The sequence below is a fragment of the Seriola aureovittata genome, chromosome 17, assembly GCF_021018895.1.
Source record: "Seriola aureovittata isolate HTS-2021-v1 ecotype China chromosome 17, ASM2101889v1, whole genome shotgun sequence".
Lineage (NCBI taxonomy): Eukaryota > Metazoa > Chordata > Actinopteri > Carangiformes > Carangidae > Seriola > Seriola aureovittata.
The window spans coordinates 1,170,599-1,181,313 of NC_079380.1; the positions used below are offsets into that span (position 1 = coordinate 1,170,599).

The 10,715-nt window shown below is 40.9% G+C and overlaps 1 pseudogene; it reads left to right on the forward strand.

The window, feature by feature from the left end:
- The first annotated feature begins 1,831 nt into the window (after nucleotides 1–1,831).
- LOC130184698 (piggyBac transposable element-derived protein 4-like) lies at nucleotides 1,832–5,633 on the forward strand (annotated as a pseudogene).
- The last annotated feature ends 5,082 nt before the right edge of the window (nucleotides 5,634–10,715 follow it).

Consider the following 10,715-nt stretch of genomic DNA (forward strand, 5'->3'; position numbering starts at 1 on the left):
AGACTTCACAGAAATTATGACACAGATTTCACACAAATGTTTCATATTTTCTATGACTCTGGATAAACAGGGATGTAACCTGAGGCAACCACAAGGAGGTGAGTCTAGTTCTTTTTCCTTCCTTCCGTTTCCTTTCTTCCCTTAACTTGTTTCTCTTCCTCCCATCTCTCTTTTACTCTACCTTCTTTTCTCCCCTCTGCCTTCGTCCCCTCCCTCCCCACCTGTCCTCTCCTCAGCTCTCGCTTGTCTTGTCGATGTGTTTTGACATTGAGTTATTCCAGTTCAGTGCTTCTCGTCTGAGCTGAGCCGGGGTGGGAGGCGTTTAAGGTTAGCCAGCAAGTGAAAACATCTCATTCACTTCAAACGCAGTCAAAGCTGCTCTTGATGTTCATGACGCAGGGGTTTGTTTGATCAGCAGGCAAATCAAAAATTAAACATGCATGGAGCCTGAGCAGCCAGTATTTGTTCATAATTCATTGGGGAATGTTGGAGTTGACTCAGGGTGATGTATAGCTGTGATCATGGCAGTAATGTGGAGCCTTGGCTGTGTGATTCAGGGAGAAAGTGAACAGGAGAACATGCAGCAGGGCTGGAGCTGCACTCTGAGAAGATGTGGATGATGCTAGAGCTGCACCCAGAGGTGCAGGGTGAAACAACTGTAGACCAAGCACCTGTCAGACATACATCATCATCAAGGACCTGTCATTTTCCATGTTACTTTAATACAACTAGACCCTGAACTGAATACTATCTGATTAATGTAAAGATCACAGCTGCACAAGGTGAAACATGCAGACAGAGAGATGTGTCTTATTTCACTTTCTTACTCCAATATAATCAATTTAATATCTCAATATCTCAATCAGTGATACAAACAAAATAAGTCAACCGAATCAACCTCTGTGAAAAAGCCCACTTTAAGCTGCTGGGGTTATTTATTATATCATTACATCATCCACCATAAGGGCTCTTTATTTGGACTTTGTTTTTATTATGTACAGTTTTAATTTGAATTACTTCTTTGTGCGTTTGTTCATTTACTTCTTCATCTTCTCCTTGACCTCGATGGAAAACATCATGAGGTCAAGGAGAAGATGTCAAGGAGAATTTGTAAAGACTTAGGAAAAGACAATCACGGTGTGGAGAGAATCCGACTGCACTTACACTAGGATTTTTCTTTAACTAACTTTATTTTTCACATGGAGGATAAATCCTCCTTTCCTAACCACAAAACCAAAACAAACAGGAATTAAATGTTGAAATAAGATTACATGAGAGGAAAATACAAATAGAGAAAGTTGATCCATTAAAATAATAAAGCACTGGAAGATTAATGAAGTGAAGATTATCCTGCTGAACAAAACCTGTCAGTATCATAAACTCTTGTTAATTTTCTTTAATAATCCAACAATGGGAAAATCACATTGGCTTTTTGTGGACAGAACCAGGGTGATGCTAACTTCAGGGTTCGTTTACAAAGAAACATCATCCCTACAGCTCTGTTCTAGGTGGTCTTCAATTCATTAACAAAAACTGTGAAGAATAGATACGCCCGCAACCTTTTCTTTTTTCATGCCAGAGTCGAGACTCTGTTGCGATTGAAATCAGCATCAACTGAATAACATCTTTCTGAAGGTTATTGAAGTTTGTTAGTATTTAAAACATTCCAAATTTAGTTTGAAAAAAATGGCGGGAGGTTCATCGGTGTGCTGAGACGTGAATACTACGTGTCCGTGTAGTGGTGAACGCTTTCAGCCCTGGGACGACTGAGTAAAGGGCACCTGCTGGCTGATTTCAGTCTCCTGGTTTCTGTCGGTTGTGACTGGTAGCAATGGCTAAGTGGTAAAAACAAAAATATAATTTTACACCCACCAGTCACCTTGTCACTTACCTGTACTGCCTCTATTTTAGTGGTGCCTCCTCATCCAGATCTAGACTCTTTCATCCATAGTGGGCCATTCATGCTCCGTACCAGAGGTGTTGAGTAGGGCCCCTTTTTAAAATGTAACATTATACAGCATGGTGAGCCAACTAATTCTGCTTCTTTCTTTTTAGGTTCACCTGCTGTTGTTCACCCTTAGTTGTTTTTCGCTTTATTGATTCCATTTGTTTAGTCAACTGGGTTGTTAATTCTTTGGTTGTTTAGTAGTCTAGGTGCTTATTGTGATTAACCCTCCTGTTATGTTACAGGTAAAATACCCGTTTTAAAGTTTGAACATCTAGGAAAAATAGTTAAAAGTTAAAAGCAGTTCTTCTGCTTGCCTTAATTAGTGTAATCAACATATAATATGAAAATGGTTCATCTCACATATTTGCAATCACCCCCTGCATGTTTATATCACATAGATACTGTTCGGGTCAATTTGACCCAGCAGTCAAACTGGAGGTAAAAGGGTGTCAGAAATGTCAGACTATTTCTTTCTTTGAAACTGTGAGACATATTTCACCCCAATCACACACACACACACACACACACACACACACAGGTGCAGGTGTTATGACTTTTGATGGGAACCATTTATGTTCTCGCGGGAAAACTCCACCCATATTCAGTGGACACTCAACAGGGGAGGGGCAAAACATATAAAAGATTCTCTGCATGGGAGTCCTACCAACATTACACTCTGTCAGGCAGACCTTTACAAAATGAGCAGCAGAAGCAAAAGGATGACAGTCCAGGAGGCTCTGGAAGCCATCAATGATCATGACAGTGAAATAGAGGAGGATGTGTCTGAAGATGAAGACTATCTTGAGCTAAATTCTGATTCTAATGATTCTGATTTTCTGACAGTGTGACTCGTGTGACTGACATCAAGTCAGCTTTTGAGCTGGTCATGCCAGATTCAATACAGAAAATCATTCTGGAAATGAGTAATCTAGAAGGGAGGCGTGTTTTTGGGGAGAAGTGGAAGGAGCTGGAAAAAACACATTTAGATGCATATTTGGGGCTCCTCATCCTGGCTGGGGTCTATAAGTCAAAGGATGAATTAACAGCCAGTCTGTTGGATGCAGAGACAGGGAGGCCGATATTTCGAGCCACAATGTCTCTGGAGACTTTTCACATTTTCTCCAGAGTAATCCGATTTGATAATCGAGAGACAAGGGCTGGTAGACGGGAGAGAGACAAGCTGGCAGCTATTAGGACTGTGTGGGACAAGCGGGTAGAGCAACTTCCACTGCTCTATAACCCAGGCCCTAATATCACAGTGGATGAAAGGCTGGTGGCATTCAGAGGTCGCTGCCCATTTAGGCAATATATGCCTTCCAAACCAGCTAAATATGGGATAAAAATCTGGGCAGCATGTGATGCAAACACCAACTATGCATTGAACATGCAGGTTTACACTGGAAAGCCGGTTGGAGGAGCCCCAGAGAAGAATGAGGGCAAAAAGGGTCGTGCTCGACATGGCACAGGGTCTCATGGGGCACAACATAACCTGTGACAATTTTTTCACAAACTACAACTTGGGTCAGGAGCTTCTAAAGAGAAAGCTCACAATGGTCGTAATTGTCCGAAAGAACAGGGTTGAACTCCCTGCTGAGCTGCTGGTAATCAAGAACAGGGCCCCTCAATCTCCCATGTTTGCCTTCACAGACACCACAACCCTAATGTTGTGCTCATGAGCACTCTGCACAAAAATGCTGAAATCAGCACAAAAGAGGACCAGAAACCAAGCATGATCCTGGATTACAATGCCACCAAAGGGGGGGTAGACAACTTGAACAAAGTAACAGGGTCCTACAGCACCAAACGAATGACTGCGCGCTGGCCATTGGTCATCTTTTATAACATGATCGAAGTATCGGCCTAAAATGCATTTGTCGTTTGGACTGAGATCTTTTGTGACTGGAATGTGTCTGTCTGTACAAGAGGCGCATCTTTCTCGAGGAGCTGGGGAAGACGCTTGTGACACCGCACGTCCAACGGAGGCAGCACCTGCCAAAGACCCCAGCTGCTGCAGCCACGGTGAGGGACATCCAGGAGAGGACTGCACCAAGTACACCAGTGCGTGAGGTAAGTAAGTAAGTAAGTGTGTGTGTGTGTGGGTGTGCGTGTGTGTGCATGTGTGTGTATAAGTGTATGAGAGTGCGTTGTGTGTGTCTTGGGATCAGCAAAAAGACAGCATAGTAAAGTAATCATGGTCCGCTTGTTTCTAGGTTGCTGCTGAGGGGAAAAGAAAGAGGAAGAGGTGCCAGGTCTGCAGGCCATCTGACGATGTCAAGACAAGCATGACCTGTGCGAAATGTGCAAAATTCATTTGCACAAAGCACAGTGTGATGACATGTCACTTTGTGGACGTACAGACAGACAGACAGACAGACAGACAGACGGACAGACACACACACACACACCTTGTTCATATTGCGATTGCTTGTTATTTTGTTCATTTCTGGTTCTGGTATGTAAAACAAAATTACATGTATTTAAAACAAAATTTAAATGTTATGTTTCAATGTTATGTTTTATATGTTGGTCTTTCAAAAGTAATAAAGTGGTGAAACATTAAAAAAAAGTTTGAACATGTATTTTTTTTATGAAAAACAAGTGAATTATCTTAATTGAACCATTACCTATTAAAGGTAAGGAACACCATTGCGCTAAATATTGATAGAATAGTTAGTAATGGAATTAGTAATGAAATATTAACAATGCTTGTTAGGATTTTTTGGGTTTCGGACATCTTTCGGATAATTAAACATGCACCGGGTCAAATTGACCCGGGAACACCATTGCTGTTCCTGACAAATGAACATAACAGGAGGGTTAATTGCTTTTGTCCATACGTCTGTCCGTCCCATTCTCGTGGACACAATATTTCAGTAACTTCAAATTCAGCACAAACATTCACTAGGATTCAAAGAACAGATTAGATTTGGGTGGACAAAGGTCAGTGTGACCTCACAAAACACTTTTGAGCCATTACTCAAGACTTCACAGGATTGTGACAATCCTAACATTGATATTTAGATTACTGATGGATCCTCTCCAGCTGAGAACTAGTTATGTATATAAATAACAGAATATTAATGTTTTATTATTTCTGTTGTCCCTTATTTCATCAGCCTGTGCGTCCTCCTGGACGACATACAGTAATGAGTCTTTGTCTCTTTCTGACTCATGGTTTATTAAACTGTGTATTAGAGCTGAAGACTGAGGTGAAACATTGATAGTGATCTTCGAAGGTGGTGCAAGATGCGTATTTACTCTTTTCTTAGTGCACGTCTGACCTTGTGTTGTCGTCTTAACGGTCACACAGCACTCAGATCAGACTTGTGCTGTGTTGAGTGTGATGCAGAAAATTTTACAATCTGACTCAGTGAGACTTTTATGTAAGAATGATGGAGGCATGGGTGCAGGTCTGAGAGAGGCTGTGGAGGAATGAGCTGCGACACACGCTCTGTCTCTCCTCTAAGGTATTCATAGTGTCGATGGTTGTAGTTGTGCAAAGAATATAAAAGGAGAGCTTGAGAAATGTGTTCAGACTCCACCTTCTTCCTCACTTCCAGCTGACCTGTCACTTTGCCGTTTCTCACGCTGCGTTTTCCTCTGTTCTTGTGAAAAGACGTCATCGGTCACGCCCAAGTACTCTTCCAATTCCAAGATCAAATATCAGGAAGTGTTCTCGCTCTGATTGTTTTATCCAGGATGCATTGGTACATGTCTTGTGTGGACTTGGGATGGCTAAGTATCGCACAATACATTTCACACCAAATAGTGACAACGGCAGAGATTGTGAGACAGGATCAAAGCTGAAACTATTTCCCCCTAGGACTATTACTATATTACTTCATTAAGTTTTGATGTTTTACCATTAAGACTTCAAATATGTGTCGGTTTAAACAAATAACACCTGTTTGGTAATTCTTCGGGTGGTATTTTCAGAGATGTGAGGACCGTCCTCCTGAGATGAGCGGCCGGTCAGTGTTATCTCTGCAGCCCTTTGGTCAGTTACTGGTGGCTCTGTGTCTGTAGTGTTCTTATATCTGAGAAAATTCCTTTTGGAAGGTGAAATTTGAGTTTAAATATAATATTTGTTGCTGCTGGTTAGTCTGAGAAGATAAAGATGAATAAATACATGATTTACTGGACAGTTTAACAACAGTGCTGCCTCTGTGAGCTTCTGTGTACAATCACATCTCAATAAAAATAAATATATATATAAATGAAAATGAACAGAGGCAGTGTGCTCCATGTTCATGGGGATTTGAGTTTAGATTAGTCACAGTACAGTCAGGTACTGGTGTGTTGAAGTGTAACATGCTGATCTGAGCTGCTGATATTAGGAAGAATGCTGCTGTTCCAGTTTAAAATAGTCTTCCTGTCCTCAAGTACGGGAGTCTGGACTTGGCATACTCTGTTTTGAGAAACAGCTGCTGTCTGGACTGAGTGTGCTCATTGTTTTGTCAGTTTCAGAAAGTTAAGAGGAACACAAATCCAGGGTAAAAACAGGTTTTGAGGTTTTTGTATTTTTTCTCCACTGATCCATTGTAGTTTTTCCTTTGACATCTGTCTGTATATGAATGGATTTACTTTGGAGATTGATTCATTTTAAAACACAAGGTTAAAAATTCGTTATTCATAAGAAACACAAACCACACTACATCTTCCTTTGAACGCACAGTGTGTAACTTCTGCCTCTAGGGGTCTCTCAATCAAAGTAATAACAAAAGAAGGCTAAGGCGTTAGGGAAGTGCTGGAGTTGAGATTGATGCTAACCTTAGTTTTGATTGTTTCTCTGATAACTTATGAACCAGACATTCAGCAGGTTTTTACCAGCAGCTGTATTATCCACAGAGGTCTCATCCTCTCCATAACAAACACATGAGGGACTAAAACCAGTAGAAACACTGAATAAAGCAGATTGACTTTAAAAATCAGAGATTCGCCGACGTTCTTCAGTGACACAGGACAGGACGTCTCCAGCAGCTGGGAGCTGAGCTGTCTAACATTTCCTCAGCTTGTTTCTCTGATAACTTCAGATCCAGACGTCCGACGACTAAAATCCTTCATCTGGTTCAAATATAGAGCTGAAAACCACCAAGGTGTAAAAAGTGTATGTGGCTTAAAACTAGATAAAAGTCAATGTTGAGCTTCTGTCAGACAAAAACACTGACACATGATCATAGAGGATATGATGTCATTGACAGGAGACCAATGACACGTATTGTTACCATGATTAAAATCAGATTTCTCTGGTTTGAGAATTGATGGAAACATTTGTGATAATGTAAGAACAAAACTCAACATCATATAGGTCTAGATGTTTTTAGACATTTTCAATGTGGAAAGTAGAAAGTAGATAAAGTACAGGAAGAAAAAATGACACAAATCCAGTTAACAAGTTGCAGTGAGAATAGGTAAAAAGTTGGGACATTGTGTTTGTGTGTGTGTGTGTGTGTGTGTGTGTGTGTGTGTGTGTGTGCATCCCCACACCAGGCGGTGCTGTGTATGATTATGACTGAATATGAGTTTCCTTATCAAGCCTCCAGCCTCCTCTCTATTATTATTATTCCACCTTTCTTCTCCTTCCTTCCTTCCTTCCCACACACACACACACACACACACACACACACACACACACACACACAGCAGCATGTCCTCCTCCCTTATCATTGCCGTCCACCTGGGCAGAAAACAACCAGGGGGCTCCATGAAACACTTGTTCCCTCCTGTGTTTGTTTGCTCTCTCGTCCCCACTGAGGCATCTGTCGGCAGCTTTGTTTTCTCTTGCCTCACTTCACTCCACTCGTCCATCACTCCCTTTTTCTCCCTCCATTCCAGGTTGCACTATTTCTCCCTTCACATTTCTCTTCCTTTTAATATTTTTCTTCTTTATTTGTAATGTTCTCATTCCCTCATCCTCCTTTTTTCCCTCTCTCCTTCCTCTCCCAATCACTCCCATCCTAAGAGGTTTCTTTATTTACCTCCTCTATCTTCCCTTAAGTCCTTCCCTGCTTCCTTGCTTACTTCCTACAGAATCACCTTCTTCTTACTCCCTCCTCTCCTATCTCTTCATGCTTCCTCTCTAAGGCTGGAGCAGCATGGAGAACCATTTTTCAGACAGAAACTACACTTTCAGCTGATTCACTGGAACTGTTCTCAGCATCTTTGGGATAATGTTCAAGGAAGGCAGAAAAGAAAAAAAATGACAAAAGACAAAAATAGATGAGGATGAGACCGTTGAGTATCACAAATGAAACCATAGCAACACGGCAAATGACATCATTTTTTTCTCCTCCTCCTCTTCTTCACTGAGATGGAAATCCTTCCAGGTTTGTTTATTTCCCCACAGACACAAGTTTGGGATTATGTTCTTTTCTGCTGTGTGTCAGCAGAAAAGAATCTGGGTTGTTGTGTATCAGACTCTCTACGTCATTTTTAGTTAGTTTTAGTTTTAGTTTGGTGGTCTTTATCAAAGTAGTAAGTGTTTTGGTCATTTGTATTACCTGTATGCAGGGCTTCATTTGTTAATCTGGACAGACTTGGACCGGCACCTATTTGATTAGATGTTCCTTTGTCACTATCAAAAATCAATTCTATCAAAAATGTTTGTTTAATATTTACTTTTATCTGTTTCCTTCATTCTTTAATTTCCCATTAGTTGCTCTTAAATCGCCTGTTTGTTTTGGATATTTGGGTATTTTAAATCTGATTCAAATAAAGAGAGAGAGTTTTTTTGCCTCATGAATCTATAGAAAAATAGCAAAATTATAGCAATATTGTTATTATATGTTAGTATTATTGCTTGGCTGTTGATTCAGAACCATGGACAGTGCTCTTTGGTACTGCACCAGTTCAATCATTTCAATTGCTTCGGTGATCCATTCTTTCTGCTTTGGAGTGTTTCAGGAAATCCAGTTATTCATAATTGTCTTCTTGGTGACTGTACATAATAAGAGAAAGATATTTTTATTTTTTGAAGGAACTGTGTTGACGTTATATAGATCTCCCAGGATGCATGTTTGAGGTGTAAGTGGAATGGCTGTATTGCTTGCTTTGTTATTCCAGTCCACAGCTCTGATGCAGTCCCACAGCAGATGGAGCAGAGTTCCTTCAGCAGCACCACACTTTATGCATTTACTATCATTGCGTATTCCCATTTTGTACAGCTGTGAAGAAGTGTAATATAATCTGCTTATTTTTTGTACAATGGAATGGCAGGAATGAGTTTTTCCATATGTCATTCCAGGAAACATCTTCCTCTAGTGTCTGGAGGTCCCTGATCCATTTCATAGTATACATGTTACTAGCTGTGACCAACCTACAACCGGCGGGTGGGCCTCAGTCTCAATAAATAAGTTAAACTCAGTACATACAGTATGGTCAAGGTTGTCACTGTACATGTTCTGAAAATCACTGCACTGCACTCCTCTGTGATGCCCCTGACTCCCAGCTAATCCAACAATGGTCAAAGAAGAGGGGCCTGTGTGGAGTTGAGACTTTGGTGCATTATGCTTAAGTTTAAGCTGTAATAAAATGTAAACAGTTGAATATCATATACAACATTATATAAATAGTTGTAATGAAGGAGGAAATTAGCTCTAGAGACCAAAACTGTTTTTGTACCAGGCTGTAAACTGTCATGTTTTGCCATGGCAGACACTTTTTGTTTTGTTTTGTTGTTTTTGGACTTTTTGCACTTCCTGTTTTATTTTGTATTGGTTTCCTTGTGTGTCTCAGTGTGTTGCTTCCTGTCTTGGTCTTGTTTGTGTGTTGATTGTCTGCCCCGCCCTAATGTGTTTCACCTGTGTTCAATCACCCTTGCCTCCCTTGTCTATATAGTCCTTGTGCTCCCCTTTGTCTGTGTTGGTTCGTCTGTTTAGTTCTGGGTTTGTTCATGTCCTGTTCCCTACATGTCTGTTCATGTCACGTTCATGTCTGGATTTTTTGTTAAATAAACCTGCCTGCACCGTCTCCCAAGAGTTGACTGCATTTGGGTCCAACTTACCACTAACCTTGACATAAACATGTTTATTTCTGCTGTAAAGTCACTTTTGGAGCCAGACTCTAGTGGTTATTAGGGGAACTGCAGCTTTTGACAGTTCAGTGTTGATGCTTCATCTTCTAGTCCTGGAGGATGATGCTTGCTGATGACAGAAATAGTCTTGGTCCAGCATTTCATCCTGTCATTGGATGTAACAAGCCTGAGCACAGAGTGAGAAATACAAATATTTTAGTACCACTACTGACTGTAAGCTTCACTTCAAAACCAAAATGTCAACAATATGTCTTCCTTCACAACTCCAGCACCATGTTTCCCAACAATGGTCACTTTTCAGGTTTAGCATATTGTCTGATAGTATTGATATGAATGTTTATCCTTTTTACACTACCAAAACAGCAGCAGGAAGATATGCATGTGCACAACTGTGATTCCTACTGTAATGTGAGCTGTCCATGGTGCTGAATAGGATGTTTGACCTAACTAAGATTGATTGCTTAACTGTATAAGGCAAAACAATTTGTGGTTTGGTCACAAAGAGCAACATACACAACATTTTTTCATCATCTAGATAGATAGAGAGAGAGATAGATCTCCTGAACCTCTCTGTTCTGCAGCGCAGTGAGATGAGACGTTTGCTGCAGCTGTAGCTGCTTCTCTGTCCTGCCAGAATGTTGTGGAGAGGGTGGTTGGTATCGTCCAAGATGGCCTCCATCTTACATTGCATGCGTCTCTTCACAACAGTCCTGAGTGAGTCCAGACTCCTGCCAA